The 25,759-nt window shown below is 31.7% G+C and overlaps 1 protein-coding gene across 1 annotated transcript in view; it reads left to right on the top strand.

The window, feature by feature from the left end:
• The window catches only part of Lgr3 (Leucine-rich repeat-containing G protein-coupled receptor 3), a 340,705-nt gene that overhangs the window by 260,793 nt on the left and 54,153 nt on the right, over nt 1-25,759 (top strand). The window lies entirely within an intron of this gene.

The following is a 25,759-nucleotide window of genomic DNA, read 5'->3' as shown; positions in this document are numbered from 1 at the left end:
CTGATGTGGATATTATAGACCAAAGATATATTACTCACGTAGACTGGTTGCGATTAATCGGCAGATTCAGTCGTACCTACAAAATAGTGTATTTTAATGTGAATATTTATTTAGAATCAGCGTTTGTTGATTAATTTCACTGGAGTTCCTTATTTCACCTCCACACTATTGCTCTTTTAGAGCAAGATTTTTCACATATTCTAGCTCTTGTATATTATAATTGTTCAGAAATGATAATTTAAAAGTTACTTAATATCGAATGTAGCTATTGGCTACACATTAAGAACAATGTAAATTTTCTTAAGCCTTTATATTTTTTACTAGCGGGTACCGGCAAAACCTCCTAGGGGGTTTTAGTACCGGCTGGCTTTAATAAAACCTTATGTGGCTTAACAAAGTATACCCGATTTTCAGCCCTTTATTTTACTAACGGGAACCAGTCGGCTTAATAAAAGGTTTTGTGACTTAACAAAGTAACATTGTATCATCTTCCGATACCTGTAGGGTATAGGGCGGGGCTAGTTGAACATGATTTTGCTAATTTGACCCCAGACTCGAAACTCTTATAGATATTTTTGTTTTTTCAATTTATTAAGATAGCTTCATTATCTGGCTTTATAATGTTATTCATGGAATAATACGTTGACCTTATGCAAGATATTTTAATTTTCACGCAGAAGAAGAAATGGTTCAACTTGCCTCATAGGTGGGGTTAGTTGAACCACCCCACGGTGCTTGTTGAACAATATAGTGTCATAACAAATTAAGTTATTTAAGTAAATTTATTGAAATAATGAAAAAATACAGGATTAGGTAATAGAAAAAAACGAGTATAATAAAACAGGTAATTTTCTTAGAATTATTTAATCGATAAAATCAGCAAATATACATTGAAATAGTTCCAGATGTGCATTTTTGGTGTGCCTACTTTAGACAGGCGTGACAACGAACCCACTCTTTTCCTGGAAAGCTCTCTGAATAAATCTCATCACAAATTAAAAACTGTTAAAATAGATGCTCTTCTTTTCTTCCTCGCTGTTTACAGCTGTTTTCTAGGTCCTGCCTTTGGAAATGGTCTAACGGTCTCGGGTGAAAATTAAACGCCACTTCTAGATGTAGATGCTACAGTATTGTTGTTAATATTGGGAGAAACATTGCCTGTTGTTAGTACCTATGCCGTGTATGAATCTAGAAAGTGAAAAAAAAATCGGTATTATTGATGTGTTGACGAGTAAAATGTGTGCACTACGTATAAAATTACCATAAGGAATCTGAATTGGGCAAGTTCAACCAAATGGTTCAATTAGCCCCACCCATGGTTTATTACAAATTTCATCGGATAACTCATATACCACTAAATGTATTACAATTTTACAATTGACAAGATAAAGTTAAGTAAACACCAATTTTAAATTGACTTACCTTGACTTGGTACTTTTTTCCTTTGTATCTATTTTCAAAAAAGCAGTCGATCGCCTTTTTTTACTTTTGGAGCAAAAATACCACAAAATCCCCGTACACACGCTACGGATGCCATGCGCCTACTGAATGTGTGGTGGCGCGGTCCCCACACTTCTAGCTTGCTAGAACATGTTCAGCATTCTTCGCAAATCTTTCGACTCCGAAGATATTAGTGTGGCCCAACAAGCCCCTTGGTTCAACTAGCCCCGCTCAACCTTACTAGACTTCTACCCGATTTTCAGACCTAGATTTTGAGTTTTAAGTTATTCTTATTTCTTATTTTGAATAACTACATAAAATGAGATACGAAAATAATAAATGTAATTAAAAAATTAAAACTAACAAAAAAATTAATGTTTTCTAGAATATTCACGATAAAATTATTCTTCCCAACAAATAACTAGTAGTTCCGTAAATAGTGAACCTTGCTCCCAAAATGACATGTTTCTAATTTAATAAATAAAAACCAAAATTACCGTTAAAATTATTAACCTACTCAATTATAAACAAAGATTTTATGTACCTTTTTATTTCAAATAAAAAATAATAAAATATACATGTTGTCCAAAGAAACGTCACTATCTCAATGTCAGTTCTTTTTTCAAACATTCTTCAGTCAGGTATGTACAATAATATTTTTAAATGCTAATTAGAAAGTTCAAATTAACACAACGATTTCACATATAAAAAAGAGTCTTTACCGAACCATTAAAACGGAAGTGGAAAGTAAAAACAAATTTGCAGACAAACGAAATGCAAAATGGTCGAGCTAAGACAGAACATCCCTAGGCACTGTAAAATATATACATAATAAAAATAATGTATTAATTTTATTTAAGAAAGGGTAGTACATTCAATAAGTAGTTATAGTAGCATAATAAACCACATATAAATTATTGTTTCTGGATTATTTGCTGTCTATATTATCAAAATATTACATTTAATAAGTATATATTATTTGTTTTTTTTTCGTACATAATTTATGTAGAATTATAATAATATTATTTTATTAAAATATTATTTTATTAGAAATATACAGAATTTTTTTCGAAATATAAAACAGACATCAAGTCTTGAATCATCAGCCAAGACAGATCCAAGATCAAAAATTTTATAACAATCCCCTCATAAGTATGTACTAGATGATGGTTAACCAATCTATGACTTATTATTATTATTTTTTATCATTTTCACATTGTCATTTAATGTTATGAAATATTATATGTATCAAATAATATGTAAACATTAATTTATGTACTCAATACGTCTGTCTCGACACAGGTTTATCCTAGTGAGACATCGAAAAAAAACTGTAAAAAAACTTTATATTGTTAATAAAAAAATTATTTTACACGTGTATCGGAGACACTATCTAGGTTGCAGATATACTCTGGTAATAACTTTGCCATCATTTAAAAAATATAAACATAATACTCATACATAACAAAAATATGAGAACAAAAATCATTGGTTCATTTTCAATTTCACGCCTAGCTGTGCTTTCGCATGTTTATTTTTTTACACGAAGAACATCTAAATGAGCATAACATCACGAAAACAAAATAGATTAGAATATTAAAATAAATAAATGCAATTCGTCGAAGCACTGTTAAACAGTTTGTTTAATTAGATTTATTGTTCTGCTGGCTGATATAAATTCTACCAAAACATTAACGCTAACAAATATTATTACATTAAATTTGCTTGCATACTTTAGTATGTTTTTAACTTGTTAACACAATAAAAACAGTGCCAGGCTTTGGATTTTTATGTTGAATATGTCAACAACATGCTTAAAACTATTACTCAAATTCTGTATACGGCGAACGGGGGTATGCAATTGTGATTCCGTGTCGTTAGAATTGTCGCAATAATACTGTAGATATTGCACGATGTTGGTTTTGTAGTTATATGGAAAGAAATCAAGTATAATAGTTTAGGTCTGTGTTGAGAATAATGTCAGTTATTCTTAATAGATAAAAATTGCATGTCTCTTGATCACTTCCACAGTCTCCACACAACATCCTCAAAGATTATTTCGTTTGGGACCTCGTGTGTAGTTTTTTGTAACCCTCACTAATAACTTCACTTACTGTAAGACGAGCGTAAAAATAATCAAAAATCTAATTTGATTATTTTTACGCTCGTTTAAACGTTGACTGTTTGAAAATTTTTGAACCTCATCCAGAAGATGGCAAATGTGATAGGTCACATATTTCAACCTAAGAAAGTATTCTAAATTTTCAATTCTTATTGACTTCTAAAATTTCCACACAAAAGACAACATCAACACCAAAACCATCATCACTGTTTGCAACACAATAACTGCCAGCCTGTCCCGTTCTCTCTGACGGAATACATTTCACTCTATTTGAAAATGGAATCCGCCTCGTGCCTCGTTCACAACAGTTCCGAATTTTCCACCCAACTCAACAAAAACCATAAAATTGACGACAAGCAATTTGCGAACAGACTCGCTCATATGCCAAATAAATTTAAGTTTTATTGTATTAGGTAATTAAAGCTAATTGGGAAAGCGACGCTTATAATATGTAGGTTCACAAATACATACAAAAATGTTAAGTAGGTAATTGACCAATTTTTGGAAACTTTTTTAAATATGCAGATACACTTATTTGAATTTCGATTTTGTTTTCTTGATTGAATGAATAAATGAATGTATGAATGAATGAAATGGAATCTTTGAAGTGTAAATTTACTCACTTCCTGATATCCGATAGAGCTGAAACCCGGCAGATAGACTCCTTGTCGATGACAATGCATTCTATCAACTTTTGGTGGCACTTGATTTACAGCACTACCAAATAAATCTCGGTTCCGTCCAATAAGGAATTGGCTTAAGTATTATGGGTTTTCACCCAGTTTAGTCTCTAGTCCCTGGGAAGGAAGGTCAATGAGCGTTGCGAACTGTCGAATCAGAATGTTTACACGTTTATAATGATGATTACAACATTCAATTTTACTACTGTGCCTCAAGACGACATATGACTCTAATAACGGGGGTTTGCTCGACCCTCACATTTTAATTATTTCTGATAAATGTATTACTAAAATCTCACATGTTTCTGGAGGGATCCCTGCGGATGTAAGTTATTTATATTCAAGATTAATAAAAACATGACCTTACCATTAAAATACTTTACTTAAAACAGTTTGAAAATTTAAAAAATGTTTTTAACTTAAATTTAGCCGTGAACACCAGATTTTATTTTTCTAGACGATGAATTAGTAACTTTGGATCCCTTTTCTAGAAACATTTGAGATTTAGTAATACATTAATCAGAAATAATTAAAATAAACCCCAAGGAAATTTCAATTTTTTAGGCCTGCAAGGGCGAAATCGACCGCGCTCTGACTATATATTTTACACGACTTTATCGCTTATGTCGTTGAGATTCCCGCTTTATTTTAGAGAATTGATCGGGCAAATTCAACCGCAGGTCTGTCCAATACACCACTACCGCGCGACGCATGTTGTTTGCACGGTTGCTTCACTTACGTCGTTAAAATTCTGGCTTTATTTTAGAGTTTTGTCTCGTCTCTGATAATGAATGGCGAATATCGGCGTCGCATTTTTTAGATATTTTTGTTTTTAGAAGACGCCGGAAGCTTTTTTCCTCCTGATGTAAACGTAGCTTATAACGTTTTAAGTGCTTAAGTCTAGAGCCTAGAGGGAAGATTTGTTTCAGATAAGAAGATTATTTTGGGCAGTTAAAGCATATTTGATTATGACTGTTCAAACTAACTTAAAATTAAAAGTACTAGGGCCAGTTTTTGGGTAGAAAAGTGGGCAGGCACAAATAATATTTAATGTATGCCTACATCATCCTACATTAAAAAATCAATTCAAATAATTACCTACGTCAAACTATACTAGTAAAATTTTTCAAACATAATCAAGTAAATTACACCCTGTCCGGCGTAATAAAGGTTTGTTAATTACAAACGTACTTAACAACAAACTGTTCATGTTATTTTATGTTTGTAGTATAATAATACACTTATCAAACTCTATTATGCAACTTTCGACACATCACTATATATTTCATCCTTCTTCAAGTTTTTCGTATTAATTATTGTTTTTATGTAAAACCGCACAAGAGTCCCAACTGCTCCCAACCGTCTGGAGCAAGTGATACTATGGCATCCCCAATTGGGTATGTTGTGAGGCTGTGGGAAGGGGAATGAGATGGGGAAGAGGAAGGTGGTTTAGTACCTGTCTATTCAGATCTGGTCACCAAACACGGCCAAAGCCATTTCAAGCAACTTTTGAATGGTAGTCGATTGTTATGTTCTGTAAAACACCTAATCTGTTTTGCTAAAGATTTGCTAAATACAAACTACAGATTGTTCTGTAACTACTTTCGTAGTACCTTAAGTACTTATTTTGTACTATTTCTATTATACACAATTATTGAAATCCTTTGTACAACACAACTCTCTATGACAACTTGTACTGTACCAGCTTATATTGTTCCCACTCAGTTTATTATTTCATATTATTGTACTCCTGAACAACTTACTTTTAACAATTTATACATGTTAAAGCCTTCAAGACGTGAATAAATAAATATTACTAGATACAAACACAAGATAGACCCAGTAAATTGCAAATTTGCCATACTAAATTAATCTAAACAATATTTGTACCCTCTAGATCAAACCGAGTACATCACAAATCAAATTTAATTTAATAAATCTTTTTAACTAGAGCTAAACGTAAATGAGTGTTTGCGGCCCGCCTCAAACAACGAACCCGCGCGACCATGTCAACTACCATTCCGTGTGACTTCCTAACCCCCTCCTCCTACATAAAATCGGCGCCTCTCGGAGGCGGGCCCTATCTCTGCCTCACTATCGTATTACTTATTGTTTTGTATTGCGTTGTTTATTACTAGGCGAGCGGAATCCAAGTTAGGCCGGCCGCGTTACACTTGTAGGATGAAGATAAAGACGAGTCATATTTACATTGAAGTATCTTTAAAAATTCAGGCCTTTGGCATATTAACCGATATATTTCTTAAATATAATGTCATAAAGTCGGAGAAGGTGTGTGTATTTCCGCTTCTCAATATAATCAAAAAATTGCGATATTTCTGAAAGTATCTGAAAACTATAAAAAAAATTGATAAGTGCTAAAATACGCATAAAATATTCGATATATTCATATTTTGAAATCAAACATAAAAACGGTTTAAAAATAGCCCACCTTACGTTTTTTCATCTAAACACTGAATTAATATTACTGACAACGAAAAAATAAACATATATTTTTAAACAAATGTATTATTAACATTATTGTCTCCTCACTTTTTTGCCGTTTCATATAAAAATAATTAATAAAAAATTCACAAAATTTCATAAATTTTACTCAAATTGGAATTTCTGGGTTCATAGAGGTGTACATTTTCTTAATATGTGGTTAACTTCTTTATTTAAATATAAATCTTGAGAGTTTCTCTTTCTAACAACATTTATGTAGTTCATATATCGAACTACGACGGTAAGGGAGAAACAACGATTTCTATGCGACCATATCAGTTGTTCCGAAAAGCGATTAAGGCGATGCACTACGTCGTGTAATATTTTAAATTGAGCCGCTATCAATAACAACCCTTACATAGATGGTGATAAGGTTTAAATTCCCGCTTAACACCATCCGCCTGTTTTGAATTATGCATGAAAAAAACATGGCCAAAAAGTGCCTTTTATTTTATTTTGTGGATGTTCAGGCATAAATAATTTTTAAAAAATTCGATTATTTTATAAAAAACTTAATTTTCCAGATTATACAATAAAATCATAACCGAAAATGGGTTCGTAAGTAGGAGATTTTGAACTTTAAATCAGTTTTCATAGGCATTATACATTATTTTTTTCTGGGCTTATAAAAAGACTTTATTTCAAAGGCCAAGATGTATTCTACTCGCAGTATTTAATTAAAGCATCTGAAACATTTCTAGGCGACCAAATTTTCAAACCAAAAACACATGATTTTTCATTACTACGTATGGCATCGCCTTAAATTGATTCCACTGGTAATAGTTGTTTGTTCCAAAAACAATATAAATTAACCTGAGGACTTAAGACTTACACAATTTGTAAATTAGTCATATTTAAATAGAAGTTAAATGATATCTTGGATGTATGGATACGTTTATCTTTTTCCCCTTTCCTCGTCTATATTTTATGGGAGGCACAGACTCTCCTGCCTCATTGCACGAATTTATTTATTTATTGCATCTCACTTTACATAAAACACTTTTTTTTCACATAAAAATCAACCTCACTAGGACTAAGCCTGTATCGAGGTTAACAATTTACATTTGAGTGAAGCAAACATAAGAGTAATCACAAACATAAAGTAATTCTACATAAAAACACAAAATATTTCAAAATTAAAGAAAAAATAAGTATTAGATGTGTTACCAGATGGGTAATTTGACAGAATACTCTAACAATATTTGAGCCATAACTAATCATTAATCATTATTCAAAAGAAGAAGCAAAGTAGATAATAAAGACAGATAGGGTGACATTCAGTTTTTAGTAAATGGGACTTATATAAAATCTTATTATTTAAGAAAGGACAAGGATGAAAAAATATTAAGACAATTGTCTGTCAATACAAAAATCTTAATTAATTTTTTTAATTTAACTAAGGAATTGGTAGACTTTATATATATATTTTTTTTTTATTAACAAAATTTTTGATACATATACAATTCAGGTACATACATAGTAATATAGAATGAAAGAGTAACAAAAAAATCCCACAAAGGCGAAGCCTGAGCGTGGGTATTATAGTGTAAGGATAAAACAGTGGTGTTTAAAATATATATTTTTTAAACTTGTTAAATGTATCTATAGAGATCAATGTGATTGGTTTAAATATTTGATTATATGATTTGGAAGAATATTAAATATAAGTGGTGCCTGATATAAATAATTTCTTTGACCAAAAGAAGTTTTAGGATGTACAGCCACAAAGTTCAATGTAGAGCTAATTCTAGTTGTCCGCATTTGTTGTGTTCTTTCTCTGCCTAATTGCCTCTGAAGATTACTTTGTTTATGGAGGGTTAGAAAACTACAGTGGCTGATAGCACTGTAACCTTCCCAATATGTTTTATCTTTCAAGTACAATCTTTAAGATTTAATAGCTCAATATACTACTAATACCATTCTCATATTTAATGTACAATAAAAACGCCATTAAACCAAATTGCTCCTACAGTACTGCAAAACGCATAACAAGTTTTCAGGTATAGTTCTTTCAGCTTTATATTACTGAAGATTTTACGAGCTGATCTCTGTAATGATAATATGAAGATAACTGATAACAAATAATGTTCAAAATGAGGTCCACCCATACTATTGCAAATCGTATCTACGCTCAGCAGCGCACTCCTCTGTTTCTAGCTACACTTCAAACGCATACATTTTGTTGGTTCCGTGGCACTTTGATAGTTCATGAAGCTTACTCGTTGCTCGACGACAGTCAGCAGGTTTCCATGCCATACCTCAATTTGTTTGTATTATTTTTGTGAAAACCTTCTTAAGTTGTAAGCATTAAAAGAAGAAGAATATGGTTTGAAAGGAATGTATGTTTGTGCAGTGCCCTGCACAAAAACGGCGCTATTCAAATCATCCTTTTTTTTACTTTTTTCGATTTTATGTCGGGGTTAAATCTTCCCCATAGGAAAAACTAAACCCTTCCACACGCTTTTCCACAAATGATCATCTAGTGAATCAACATTATGCAAGTGCATTATCTAAGCAAAATAAATACAAAACAATACAAGAACAACACGTCAACTCACCAGAGATCAAATGGGAAAATAATTCAACGACTCCAGATATTTTCACATCAGAGGGTTCGGCTCGGGAGAACTCCTAACAGGGCCTATAAATCCTACTGATCTCTCAACATAAATATTTAAAAAATCTTTCGTTATCCTACATGTATTTAAAATGACTGATTTTTGCATTTTTATATATAAATTTTTTGATAGATCCAATACGCCTAAATTTTTAAAATATTATTTATTTATTTTATTATTCTTATTAAATACGAATTTTAGGGGGAGCGCGCTATTATTAAAAAGCTATTATAATTATTACGTTTTATGTAGCGAAAATATTTAATAAAGCATGAATTATTTAAAATAAAGCAAATATTTCTCAATAATATTTCTATAAAAAGCATTTAATGAACCACTGAGAATTTTTCATACCTATAACTTAAACCAAAAGTTATTTTTTTACAATATTCGGAGCATAAACGGAGAAAACTTACTGATTATATTGTTGATTTATTAAAAATCGGGTCAAACATTCGTTTTCCCGTTAAAAATAGGACTAGAGGCCTAAAACGAATGATTTGACAAATTTCATAACAAACTGATCAGTTAACCACGAATATGTTATGAGGAAGTCAGAACACGCGTTCTTCAGAATAATAATAGTTTCGCATCTCGTCCATTATATTTATTCGGACAAGGGCACCTGCGTGAACACTTTTTGAGATATATTCTGAATGAATAAAAAAGCCGTGTTAATTTTTCTCCGTTTTCTTGTGAAATACGAGTAGGCACATAATTATATCCTAATAAGAAATTTTGCAACGATTTACAATGTTTGATGTTTTCTCTAAGCTAGATTTAGCAAGTCTAGATTTTCCAAATTAATTCGTAATTCTAAATTTCAGTTCCAGATAAAATGGAAGATAAAGGGATCATTGTTCCAGAGTCTGCGGATAAAACATGAGTTCTGTGCGAAGTGAATCTGGAAAATGAAGTCAAGAGTTTTGTGATGCTAGTTTTGTTCGTCTCGGATGTTTTTACAATGTCTCTAAAGTTTTAAGCTGATAGGAGAGACGAGAGCATGTTTTTGTGGGAGATTGGAATCAGGAGATTAGGAATTTGAAGAGGTTGTGTTTTGGAAGGCTTTTATCTTTGAGAGTGGAATGCACAAACGTTATAAATGCATCAAGACTGTTTGATTTGACGTTGTTTTACAATACGGCGTACCGTACCGTACAAGACTGCAACTGCCTGGAGCCATGATAATAAGTCCAATTTGGCTGAAATAAGTATGTACTTAAGAAAGTATTCTTCTTATCTTTAATTATTTATTTTTTTTATTATTGAATTTTTTTATACATACGTGGATAGTTACATAAAATATTCAATACTGAATAAAAAAAAATGTAATAAATGTACATAATTTAAAAAAAATCCCAGGAAGGCGAAGCCCGAGTGTGGGTATTATATGTATTTTAATCTTATTTTCATGGTTTAAGTCAGAGGTTCCCAAAGTGGTCTATATAGACCCCCAGGGGTCGATATCGGCTTGCTGGGGGTCTATGTTAGCGAGAAAAAAATTTGGGGGTCCACGAGATTCAAATGGGGGTACATACGAGCCAACCCCCATTTACCTTAGATAAGTCAACATTTAGGAGTTCCGTAAATGACACAATACACAAATAACACAGACTGAGAAATTACTTATTTGATATTTGTATTTTTATATTTCGTAAAGTTGTTTACTGAGTTTTTTTTTTTATTATTTTAATATACATCATATGGGTTACATTTACATACATATTTTGCAAAATATAATATTAAGGTTCATATATGGTCATGTATACCTTATCAGAAAAGAGGAGCTCTTGTGCCTGATAAGGGAGCCACGATTCTTACTTAGATTCATAATTCATAATGAGATATAATAATAATAATATAATAATATATATTATATATATTTTTATTTTTGTTATATAAATAAGATTATACGTTCCTTTTCTCGTCAGTATTAATATATTGAAGCAAAACATTGCACATCAAAAGCCGCGAATTTTCCTAGATTCCCAACTTGCTTTTGAAAAACGTCCAGGGTAATAATGACGTTCAACATTTAAATGCACTTCACATAGACTTCAAAACTAAGTTTAAGGACATTTTGACTGTGGAAGTGGAATGTTGAAGAATCGGATATCATATGACAGAAGAACTGACCGGAATAAGCGCTAACAAAGAACTTAAGGGGCAGTATTGTAGGGCTAGGCTACAGAAAGAAATTCCCGTTGCTTATCCTGCTCCATTTTCATTTGGTGTAATACCTAACAAGGGCGGCGCGGCACTGTCTGCACAATTTAATGACAAAGGAACTATACCGCCACCCGGTTGTTGGGCAGGCAAGGGAAGGGAATCTTCTTACGAAAAAGAGAAATGCTTATCACATGGGACGTTAATAGTTTTTGGAAAATTCAATATTCGGCAGGCAGGGGGTCTACGGAAAAAAAGATATTTGGCAAGCTACGGGGCAAAAAAGTTTGGGAACCTCTGGTTTAAGTGGAGATACAATATCAAACATAAATTTAAGTTATTTTAAAAAAGTTACTGTACAAATACAATTCAAGAAACTAAAGCATGAAATATGTAAGAGTTTTAGATTAACACAAAAAATAAGGTAAATACTAGTTTTTAAAGAAGACATCTTTAAAAGTGAATTAGTAGACAAAGCATTACAAACAATAAAATACATCCGCTTTTTTTAATGTATGTGAAATGATAAAAAATAATCTGTCAATGGATATAAATGTTACAAATAGATTTGCTAAAACTTAAAAGAAAAAAATTACTAGTTCAATGTTATAATATTTAGTAATATTTTTTTAAGTGTTATTGTTATTTATCGGTTATATAAAATATTCCTACCTAGCCATTCAAATCCTGTCAATCTTGTGATCTTGCAATAAACAACAGGTTTTATTTTTTATATAATAGTTTTGTAAACAGTAGACCCCGCGTCCAAGTAACAAATCAAATTCAAAATTTCCTTCAACATCGTAAGATTTGTAAGTAAGTACTTGAATACCACATTCTTTATTATAATATTTTGTGTAATTTAAAATAATAATATTAAAAATAATTTTACAATTTGTCTAATAAAACGTCACTATCTCAATGACAATATATTTTTTTCAAGCTTATAATTTTTTCAAAAATACTTATTTTTGAAGCTTTCTCGGGCAGTAGGTAGATACCACAATATTTAAAAGCTCAGTCAAAGTTAGCCATCTAGTCAAAATAAGGCTTAATTGAATACTAAGGTGGATGCAGCAGATTTCCGAAACCGGAAACGGAACGTAAAAAAAAATTTATAGAAGTTTTTAACGGTCAAATAAAAAAAAAGATATCCCTATGTACGCTCAGTCAATAAAAGGTTAAGTCTTAATAATAGTTGTGTGGATGTGCAGTTCGTGTTAGTTCTAATCGTCAAAGAGAATAGAATTATTCATTGCATTTTTTTGCATTTTCAGTTCCCAGCTTTTGGTTGTGTGATGTCTGTACGAATGTCGATGAGTGCAAGCGAGATGGAATGCTTACAAAATCTTATAAAAGGCGATGCACGTTAATCGTGTGTCTCTTTTGTTAAGATCTTGCAAGAATTCTATCTCGCTTGCAGTCATCCACATTCGTACAAACATCACTGGTTGCCACGCTTTTTCACGGAACTTGTTAATGTCATCATAGTTTCTACGGCTAAACTCAAAACTTAAATCGTAAGAACGTGGAATTGAAAAGTGCCTTCGAAGCGAGCAGCGCGAGGGAAATTGGAAAATGAACGGTGGGATTTTAAGCCAAACTAAAGCAATTTATGAAATAAGCCGCTTTACTAATATTTTACTACTTAGAAAGATTCTCTTGTTTGTCTCTTAAAGAAGAGACAATTCTCAATCAGTGAGCTTTGGCACCATGAGGTAGCACGTATTTTTTTCTGTCATAAAGTTGTAGGGCAATGCAACTATTTTCTGCTCGCTAATTATTTTTTCACGAGTTATCCCGCTTTTAAATTTGTGCTGTTTAAATGAGAACGTTTTCCATATTTTTCAATTGTTCACCCAAAAAAATTTGTTTGAAAAATTAAGAGAGCCAACAGCACGCGGTGTTGAAAGCCGTACTGAAGATTGCAGAAAACTCTGTGTGTCTTATTGTATCTTTCAGCAATGTAAAACATATTTATGTCATGTAATGATTCATGATAAAACTCATGGGAACCGATAAAACAGAACATGATAAAATAAAATAAATAAACTTTTAAAATCAGTGTATTTCTCACTATGCCAATCACACATAGAATACGGAATTTCAGCTTGGGGTAATACTTTTTCTAGTGCCCTCGAACCCATTATTAAAGCACAAAAATAATTCTCAAACTTCCTCTTTCTACCAGCACTGATATTATCTTCAACGCTATCAACGTTATGGACATAAAACAGCTCTTTGCAAGATCCATCTTGATTAATTTACACCAAAACAGCAAAACACTATACAAACCAACTCAAACAATACACAATAACCGAGCCAAAAGCAAAAAATTTCTTGAAACTTTTTTTGCTAAAACCACTTTTGGGTAAAGACATTTTAAATACATAGCTTGCAAATTATACAATATACTACCAGCCAATATTAGACGAACAGAGTCAATGGCCAAATTCAAAAATTAAATAAAGAAATGGATAGCAAATATTGGGCGTCCCACTATCACAAACATATGTAAACCAAATTACACGTAAACAGTAACAACAATTCACAAACAAAATAAAATAATAGATTCAATAATTTTATAATAGCCCCTTTGTAAGCATTTTTAAGTACCTGAATACGTCTGTCTCGACACAGGTGTACCCTAGTGAGACAGATGTCGAAAAAATCATTTAAAAAAACTTTATATTGATAGATAAAAAATTAATAATAATGTTAAGTTAGGTTAGGTGCGGTTTTTTTTGTTCTGCTTTATCGTGGAACCGTACCTCATACACTCCAATTTATGAAGTACTTACATATATTATATTTCATCTTGTAAAACTTTCTATCGTAAACACCAGCATTTAGGCAATTTTCACATGTTTTCTTAGAAGAAAACTTTTTATGACGCAATAACAAAAAATAATCATAATGATTGGGAAAATAAACAAAGCCTAAATCTCGTACCGCTTGTTTTCTGGATTTCTTTAACTTTCAGCTTAATTTCTCTAAATCCTCTTGTTGACAATATCAAAATAAATAAAATCTAATTACGTAGATTTCTTTTACTACATTTAATCAAGTTTATGTGTTAGGTTAACTAAATCAGCAAAATGTTGAAAATTTCACTCGGAATAATCGTTATGAATTCACGGAGGAAATTAGTTTAAAATTTATGATCTATATTTTGGCTCTGATCCTAAACCAAGCAAACTTAAAGTGATGTACGCAGAAAGGAGGTGAATCCACTTTTCTTAATTAACTCTTGGTACTTAAGTTCGTAATATTTTTGATTTTCAACGGTAAGTTTTGTTTTCGACATAGTTACTAACATTACTTTGATGCTATTTAACTTACCCAATTTGTCTGTAATATATAATAAGGAAGAACATAAAAAATGCCATGTGGGCGTATTTTGACTTCAAAAGTCTGACCATTCTTTGCTTAAATTTCATATTATACGGAACTGTTTTACCTTTTTTTCACTGTTTTAAAATGGAAAATTTAAAATTTTCCTTTGAAAGCCGAAACACCTGTAACAACAAAAAAAAACAAAAAATACTTGCAGAACTTAATAATTATATTCTAAAATTTGATTTTAATTAAAAAAAATAAAATTAAATGGAGTTCTACAAATTAAACACAAAAACAATAAATACATATGTTTTACCATCATTATGAAATTCAAATGGGATGGCGATATACGATGTCAGGCAAGTGTATGAGAGACAGAGCGCGTGCCGAATTAGATAGTACCAAAATTAAAGAATATATTTATATATGGAAGGTTTTTCTAGTGTTATTCTATGTTTGTTCTACGGTATGTATGTTTGCAGTTTGGTGGGAGCTCGGCAAAAAAGTCCATTTTCGCCAAAATGGCAAAAGGAACTTTGTTGTTACTACATTGTTATCAGGCACTATATTTGGCAGGGTACTAACCCATAATATTTCTCTCTTTGTTTCCATTATCTTTGAGTATCACACAGACAGACATACACACAAAGTAAAAAGAAATGTACCCAGTTAATGCAAAATTTACTAAACATCGGATATTTATCTTCTTTTCGCTCTCTGTTATTCGTGAAATTACTAACGTTTGTGTGTCGTGTGGTACAAATTAGCCAAAATGTACTGCTTCTGATTATTATGATGGCGACTGCCACTAATTTGTTTATGCCGGGGCTATTCCGAGATCAAGTTGGTCCATTCGGCAACTGGAACGCGAGGCGTATGGAGAATATATTATTTATTCAATGACATTGTATCGATTAATTAGTCGGAATTCACGTGGATTCACTGGCTACAGCGGTAAGCTCTGATCAAAGGTATATTATATCATTATATCTATTTGTTACACAAAAAAAAGATAATAAAACACTTATTATTATTATATTCAAATGTCCCTCGTCAATATAATGTATTATAATTATATGCGGAATAAAATAAACATTGCCTCGAAATAATATTTTTCACCGCAAATTTTTGGCATCATAATCAATTTATAACTAATTATCCGTGAAAAATAACGTGATGTTATATGTGTAGGATAAGTGTAAATAATAAATATTGCTAATCTATTAAAAATTATTCGTAATCCTGTTAAAAACGTGACTGCGGGAGTTTACGAATTAATACTTTACGAATGAATTAATGGGTTTCATATTAAAATTTAATTTAAAAAGGAATGTATTAACGCGACGTCAGGACACGTATTAAAAATAAATTATTAACAGGGCAAACGCAGGTGCTGAACACGTGTTCCGATATATTTGGGTATTTATTTTGAGATATCTAAGTAAAATCGGTATTCATTGCACCAAATTAACAATTTGTTGATATTATCTTGAAAAATATTACAATGATAAATATTTTGAACAAATCTAAAAAGTCATTAGCAAAAAACAAGATAAATACGCCATGAAATATATTTGCAATAACATTTATAAACAATATTGGACCAAGGTGTGAACCCTGTGGGACTCTACTCGTTGTATTGATTTTTTCTGACTGGGAGGATTTTATTTTAATAATTTGTTGTCTCTCAGTAAGATAGCTCTTAAATCAGGCTAATATGTTGCCCAGTATGCTAAGCTTTTCTATTTTTCCAAATTAGAATTTTATAGGAAACTGTATCAAAGGCTTTTCTAAAATCAGTATAAACACAGTCCACTTATTTTTTTCTTTTCTTTAAAAGCATTAATTATATAATTTTCAAAGATCATTAAATTGGAAAGAGACATAAATCTAAACTGGTGAGTTGATATTACAGGTTTTATTTGTATAATTCGTTTGTCCAGTATAACGGAAACGCGAACCGAGCCACGAATTACGGGAAAGGAACAAAGCAACTGCAAATGGCACTAAAGCCGCATGCAGTCCCTTTCCCTTAATTCGTGACTCGGTTTGCGTTTCGGTTCGCAAATGAATACGTACCATAAGGCTTTCATAGAGTTTAGGTATGGTGGATTGAATACATATCGGAACTCACATTTGAGTACTAACATTTTTTTAAGAAACGGCCAACTGTACCGTTTTTAACAGGATTTTAATAAATCGGCGATAATTCTTTTTCTCCGTGTGAAAGAATTAATTTATAAAAAAAAAAAGTGGGTGTGTCAAGCCTACGCAAGACAGAAGTGAAACTTCTAGTATTCCTCTCTCTCTATTTTCATTTCATCATCTCTATTTTCTCTCTTAGGTTAGTTTGAAAATTAGAGGTTAAATAATTCAACGACGAAGCATGGATTTGCTTTTTCTAATATTTTCTTATAGATGAATGACGTTCGATTAATGTATAGTTCCAAAAATTTTCAATTTATTCACAAGTATACAATATTACATAAATAACAATATTACAATTAAAAATTACAAAGAAATTACAATGACAATGATGTGTTCATCACCTCTATCTCGTCACTACTCATTTTTAACACTGAAATTCTGTACCAAACCGTATGAACCACAATCAATTACGTATTTCACTCGTATTACACTCACGACGCAGTATACTAACCAAGCAGCTGATGCTTGGCGTGGCGCAGTTCGCTGGTGTCTGAGAGAGAGGAAAGAAGAGAAGAGAGAGAACGTTCGTGAGCGGCTCCCCCACCTCAACAAGCGCATATGGTGAGAGAGGGACAGTGAACGGTGAGCGGTGGTGGGGGTACCCGCATTTTCGTGTCGATCCTGACTCGGTTTTACTCCGTCCCCGAAAATCCATTACGCGCCTAAAGAAGTTTCACTTCAAAAATGGTTGGATTTAAAAAGAAGAAACCTTTTGAATGTTGGGCCTGTTCGTTTCGAGGAAATTCAAATGTAACGTTGTCATCAAATGACCACAGCGCTATTTTGGTTTTTTGCAACTTTCTATCAAACTTTAATAATAGCGAGAACCTTTCAACTGTCCTAAAACAAAATGGTGCCGAATGGCCTTGAATGACTTTGTCACGCCTTAAACAATAAAAAATTAACATAATTCTACCGCCTAAAATTATGGTCCATCGAGAAACTTTCTACAGAAGTCCATAGCCCCCGAAGATGAGAGTCTTTAGTAGCGGAGACACTTGCGTTGATACAGTTGCTGGCATAAAAATCTTTTAGTCGAAATACTTTTTAGTTGTGGCTGCCGGCAACCGCAACTTTCTCCGCGGTTGATTATGTCTACAGTTCTCAGTGACTGTTCCGAATTCAAATTTTACACATACAACCATATTTCCTCCAAGTACTTACTACCCATACATAGATAGTATTTTAGTGTTTTGTATTTGTATTACGAAATAGTTGCCGCTACTAAAGTCTCTCGTGTGCGGGCACCCTTAACCAAATTGAACTTTAAAAAAAAATTCTATAGCCATACCCATCTTTTGTAGAAAATTTAGTTTTTTCATAGGTAAGGTTATGTTTGGCTTCCGAAAATGACAGTTTGACATTTACAAGAAAACTGATTTATTCCCTTTTTTAAAAGCGTTTACAATAGTTTTTTTTGTAAAATTGCCTTTTTCTTCCGCTAAAGTTTTTTCTTTTAAGTATTATGAAATCTAATAAATAGGCTTCTTTCATAAGTCCATAAAATAAACATTTAAGTTAAGGACAAACCGGTTTCAACGTACGCAATAACTTGTGTACAATCCATTAATTTTCTAAAATACTAGATGTTTTAGGGACCCACTTTAATCAGTTGCTTAAATATTTCAAAATGTCAAAAAGTCGATTTTTTTCGTATAAAAAATCCAGAGATTAATTTCAACATTAAGGGGGTATTTGCAAAAACCGAAATAATATTTCGGGGCGGAGAGGAATGAAGTAAGTTGGAACGGGGAACACGCGGCGACGTGCGGGTCAACTCAGTGCGAAGTCAGAGCAGCGATGAAATCCACTAGATGGTACCCATGAGTAAGGTTTGAACATGAAACGCTTTAATGAGCGTCTTTCAAATAAAGTTTATTATGTTGAGTATGCATTTTTTAGGTAAATTTCGATAGAAGAATTGCAGAAGGAGCTCATGATTTTATGAGATTTAGATGAGATTATCAGATTTCTATCAAACTTGTTTGATAAATTATCGATACTATCAACTACACTGCTAGACGGTAAGCAGTACCTTATGACTCGTAACCGACGTGTTCTTCATTGACAGATGTCAAAACAATACGGTATTTATTTTCATAATATCTGATCATAATTATATCTGAATATATTGGCGTATATATTGAATAAATGAGGGCAGAATGTAATAAGCTCTCTACTAAATGTTATAACAGTTACATGTGTGTTGTCGAAGGCTCTCTCATAGAGGACTCAAATTTCTTTTGGAAATATGTTAAATCCCAAAAAGAAAATGGAAATTATATACCTAGTACTATCTCATTCGATTGTAAACAATCACAAAATCTACAGGAAACTGTTAATCTGTTTGCTGAGTTTTTTGGTGGTGTATGTGTTAGTAATAGTGTAGACAGTAAGTACTCTTGTTCTAATTTGGTTGATTTGTAACTATAGAGGACGTTATGTCTAAGCTGAAGAGTCTCGATTCCCGCAAATCCTCAGGACACGATAAAGTTCCACCTAGATTCCTAGTTAATTGTATGCATTCATTGTCACATCCCATACATAAGTTATTTATGAAGTCACTCTCATCAGGAGTGTTTCCTGACCTTTGGAAGTTTAGTAATTTGACGCCTATTTTCAAAAAAGGAAATAAGAGCGAAGTAACAAATTATAGGCCAATATGCATAATGTCTTCTTTACCCAAACTTTTCGAAAGCCTAGTACTAGACAAGTTGATATCTCAATTTAAACGAGTAATCTCACCAATTCAACATGGATTTATTAAAGGAAGATCAACGCTTTACAATTTAATATTATACACTAATGATATCGTTAATGGCTTTATCACATCATATCAAACTGACTCCATATATACTGACTTCAGTAAAGCATTTGATAAAGTAAACCACAGAATCTTAATACGTAAATTAAAATTGTTGGGAGTGAGAGGGAGCATGTTTGAATGGTTTAAGAGTTATCTGTTGGGAAGGTACTTAGCGGTAAAGGTTGATTCATTCACTTCTTACAAATTTGCGGCATCAAGTGGAGTACCGTAGGGATCTCATCTGGGCCCAATATTATTTTGTTTGTTCATCAATGACATAGTAAATATTTTTAGCAAAGTCAAAGTTCTGTTATTTGCCGATGATTTGAAGATCTACAGAATAATTAAAGATGATAATGATCGCGCTATTTTGCAGTCGAATCTGAATAAACTATTTGCTTGGTGTTCAGAAAATGATTTGCAACTAAATATTAGTAAATGCCAGATAATTAGTTTTTACAAAGGTAAAAATCCTCTTGATATTTCTTATTTCATTAATGGCGCTAATCTTCTTCGAGTTTCACAGATTCTAGATCTCGGTATCTTATTCCACGAAAGTCTACAGTTTAACTTACACATCGATTAAACTACTAGCGATGCAATGAGAATGCTCGGTTTTATTTTGAGAATGGGGGCAAAGTTTAAAAATGTGTTAACTTTAAAACATTTATATTGCTCATTAGTACGAAGTAAAATAGAATATAATTCAACAGTATGGTCACCGTTCTACAAAGTCCATTCTCAAGCCTTAGAAAAGGTACAAAATAAATTTCTTCGGTACATCAATTTTAAAATGAATATTCCCATCGAATTTATAAATTATAATAACTTACGTACCGAAACCAGACTTCTCAAACTATCGGATAGAAGAGTTCTAACTGATATACATCATAACAATACTGTTCTTATTCAAAATTATGAAATCTCTCATTGACAGCCCTGAATTATTGGAATTAATTTATATGAATGTACCTGCCAGACAAACTCAAAGCATAGACACTTTTAAATGTAACAATAACCTCAATACTAACTACTCTTTGTACTCACCAATTCCAAGAATTCATCACCTTGCAAACAAATATTGTAAACTTATCGACACATTTGGTGTTAATAACTTTGAGAGTTTCAAAAGGCAACTAATTTTAGACCTATTTGCTAGTTATTAACTTGTAATATTTATTAGCTTTAAAAAAAAGGTCTAGCCTTCATACTTTGATTTACTTTACCATATTATTTTCTAATTACCTTATGAGTAAATTATATTTAGCTATTTTATCCATGTACATTTTACACTTATATACATATACTGTCAACTTACCATGTAAAAGTCCGATAGGGGGTTAATAAATAATAAATAAAAAAAAAATAAAAGATAAATAAAATATCGGTCATTTTCAATATTTATTATTATTTTTTGCAAAAAATTTACATAAAACAAATAAGCAGATAAGCACAAAATATATTTTAGTTCACACTATGAGATTATAAGATCAAGCTCTCAAGAGAGTAGAATGAAGAATCAGCACATTGCAATAATACGTACTGCCGTGATTTGTGAAATTTATTGTCAAAAAATATTTCAAACATAGAGGCCTTCAATAGACCTCTTTTGACAAATGATACAAACTGGATGAATCCAACTGATCAATGCAAAAAGGTGACTGTAATTCGTTATCACACCTGCAGAGCAAAATCCATCCAAAAATGACCAGAGATGTCTCTTTTGTCTATTATATATGTTAAAAATTAATTAATTCATATATTATGTTTATATTTTTAAAAATCAATTCACATTGATTTAAAATTAAGTTTTAAATCGACTGCTTCTCCAATAATCGTTCCCAATCAGCACGGCTTCAGATAGAAACACTTTAAGTAACTTAATCATTTATGAAAATTATGTAACTGATTCCCTTATCCACAAGCATCGGGTGGATTTGATATACACTGATTTTTCCAAAGCTTTTGATATAGTTAAGAGACATATTCTTGGGTATAAACTAAGTCTTTTGGGCATTAAAGGAACCTTATTGATCTGGATCAACAGTTATCTTAGTAAAAGAAAGCTTTGTATTAAAATAAATTCTGAAGAATCTTACATCTTCGAATCCATATGTGAAGTTTCCCAAGGATCTCACCTCGGACCAACTCTGTTTTTATTATTTATAAATGACATTGTTGGTGTATTTAAAGATGTACAAGTTCTGCTCTTTGCTGATGATTTGAAAATATATAGAATGATACGTACTATAGAGGATTGCCATATTTTGCAATCAAATTTGGATAAATTGTAAATTGTATCATTGGTGTGTGATCAACTAATTATTTCTTAATATTCAAAAGTGCCAAGTTATTCGTTTTCGTAAAATCCAAAGTCATGTTACTTATGAATACTCTTTAAATAATGTACTATTGACATCAGTCGCTCAGATCGGCGACTTGGGGGTTATATTTGATGAAAAGTTAACATTTACTCTGCATGTAAATGATATAACAAAGAAAGCTATAAAAATGCTTGGTTTTATATGCAGAACAGCGAGTGGTTTCAAGTCACTTGAATGTTTGAAAACATTGTACACTTCTTTAGTAAGAAACCAGGTAGAGTATAATTCCCCTATTTGATCCCCATTGTATAAAACGCTTTCTGACAATATAGAAAGAGTACAGCACATATTTTTAAGATTTATTAACTTTAAACTGAATATTCCAATTCAATTCCATTCCAATTCAATTCCAATTTTGCTTTTTTCATTTTTTGCATTTTTTCTTCCCAGAACTTGTCATCTCGAAGTATACGCTCAACTTTTAGAGGGAAGTGTGAGCCAGTCCAAACGGCAAAAATGCAATGACTTTTCTTACTAATGTGTAATTGGCCCTGCACCTGGAAATACCAATCGTGATTTTGGTTTATTATCCCCACCCCTGTTAACATCACCGGCAATTTGGGCTAAAGTAGCCTCCTCTTTGGCGGCTTCTGCCATCGTCTTAACCTTAGTACGGTCCCACCATTCACACGCCCTTTCATGTGATTTGCTGTACTGTCTGTTACTCATACAAGGGATCCCTGCTACTGCCGTTAGTTCTTTTAGGTTAGAATAGCCAGATCCAATACTTATAATTCCAGAAACCATTGAATCAGTAACATTCATATAATCTTTCACGTCTTCGCAGGTAAAAATACTAAATTTGTTCGTGCACTTATTACAAATAAATGTCAATACTGAATTAAATCCTGATTGCTTTTCTTCAACTATCTCCAAGTTAGATAATGTACACTCATAAAGAGAGTTGTGCTGCGAAATTTTGTTTAATTGATTTTAAAAAAATGTATATCTACTATTCTTCTTCCTTCCAGAATAACGGGTTTCTCCTTTTCCTGTGTAAATAAAACTTTTACTTTATTTACGACAATAGAAAATAATATTTGAAATTCTTTTTACGACTTCAATACGTTCAGAAAAAAATTATATGTTTAAAACAGTTATTACTTTTTCAGAATTTTTCTCAGGTGACATCGGTTCTACCGACATCGAATTATTGATATTTTCAGTATTTTCCTGATGAAATAAAAACAATATTAGAAAAATTATGTTCATTCACTTTTCAATTAATTTTTTGCATTAGACGAGTGTATAAATTACCTGTTGTAATATAGGTGAGATGGTATGTCGCTAAGTCTAGAAGCAAGCATTAATTGCACCTTTTTTCTGTGTTCTTTATTCTGCCTCTTGATTTTTTTCACCCTGCTTACTAGCGAATACCTGTTCTTCTTTTCTTTGTTGCCCATTCTAAACAATTAGTAACCCCTGGAAATAAGATTTAAGGATTATATAGGTCGGTTTTTGTATTTATTTGTAGATGATGAACGTACCTACATGTTAGAAGTAACGACGCGCTCTGTCAAACTAATCATTTGATACGTTTAAAAAAATCCGTGATGTCGAAACATATCAAAAAAGTTTAACTATCGTGTTAATCAAAAGCGATTTTATTAGTGACAGTGTTATCCACTAACTCCATTTTGATCTTGCCTAGTTAATCCAAAAAAGTTTGTAACCTGTGTTTTTTTTCAAACTAACTACCACACCTATAAATCGACGGCATAATCTGGGTTATAAATTTGAGAATGTTGTCTATTTATTTGGGGATTCCGTATCAGTAATGAAACGAACTCTTCACAAACACTTGAATTATTGAAATATAAGAGAATACCACTCCTTAATAAAAAACTCATTTTTTTTACCATAATTTATTAGATAAATTATTGTTACAACTAATATAACTGTATAATTAGAAATTTATGTAAAAGCACAGTAGGGCGTGAATAAATAAAACTAGGAATACGATTCTAGTGAAGGGGCACTCTCTAATATTCTGTGCCGCTGGTAGTCAGCCAGCTGGCGAAGTGTTGCATAAAACGAGATTTATAGTAAAAAGTCAACTTGGGCTAGAAATGATACATAATAACATAACGACTAGCCTTTAGTGTGATCTCTTTTCTCATGTGCCTACACATTTACGTATTTATTTTTTGTAAAATGAAACGTGCTCTCACGTCGAACTCACCTCGGTTACTGAAGATTAATAACTTGCGTTGTGATTTATATAATGCGGTGATACAAGGAACAATATCTTAGTATTAAAAAACTGTTTTTATTTATTTAAGCGTTGTTTTAATGCTTTTCAAAATAATTTTATTTTCTCATCGTTTAGACGACATTGACGTGGTGATAATGTATTTATTTAAAATTCTTCTGCATTTAGAATTAAAGGATATAATCGAACTTAAAGCTATTTTTAGAGGTTCTGTAAATATTTTTTTACGCAATTGTTTTAAACATTTTAAAGCGTTTTGTTTTCTCATTGTTTAGAAGAATAAATTATCTGTTCAAAACATAATATTATTTTCTTATAAAAAATATGGAAATTTATAAAAAACTGCGTCAAAAACCGCAATTATGCTGCGCTTGCGGTAACATCCCCTACATTAACACAAATCAAAGACTTAGGCATCACTTTTCAATCAAATCTTAACCACATAAAGGAACTATTTAACAGAGGCTTATAAATATTGGGATTTATAACTAGAATTTTCAACAATATTAAGTATATTAAAATGTTGTATTTTGTTTTTGTTAGAAGTTAGAAGTCAACTTGAGTACAATTCTCCCGTCTAGAACCGACATTACAATATTCATGTACAAGCTATTGAAAGAATACAAAATAAATTCTTAAGTTTTCTAAATTTATAAAAAGGGTATTCCATTAATTTTTTTGAACTACAATACTCTTTTAAATTAAATTAATATGCTTAAATTGTCTGACAGAAGGATTTTCATTGACTTTGTATTTCTATATAAAATATTAAATGATGCATTTGATAGACCAGAATTGCTTTCTTTGATAAGCTTTTGTATTCCACCAAAAAGGCGGGGTTTATTTAATGCAGAAATTTTGGGACTAACTTCCATATGTATTCCTCATTGCCCAGAATATGTATGGAAGGTAAAAAATTATACTGAGTCAGTGGACATCTTTAATTTATCACTTAACAAATACAGAATATTGTTACTGAGGCAGTTTAGTTCATAATAGATATGTTATGTATTAATATATAATATTTAATGTTCATTCATAAAATTCCATAAAAAGGGCGTTAATAAATTAATAAATAAAAACTTATCGTGCGCGTTGTGTGTGATGTCTTATTACGTGGCGTGCATTGCGTACGTGGGACCAGTGTGTCGGAGCATTTAGCATTATTTGTTTTAAAATATGTAAATGTTAGTCGGTGTTAATGTTAGTAATGAAAAAAAGCTTAATTTGGTTGACATTTCAAGTTTCTTGACATACTGTACGAGAACATTGTGTATTATTA

This window comes from Hesperophylax consimilis, chromosome 15 (assembly GCF_061612785.1).
Source record: "Hesperophylax consimilis isolate HC1 chromosome 15, BYU_Hcon_1.0, whole genome shotgun sequence".
Classification (NCBI taxonomy): domain Eukaryota; kingdom Metazoa; phylum Arthropoda; class Insecta; order Trichoptera; family Limnephilidae; genus Hesperophylax; species Hesperophylax consimilis.
This window is presented reverse-complemented; position numbering and strand designations above follow the sequence as displayed.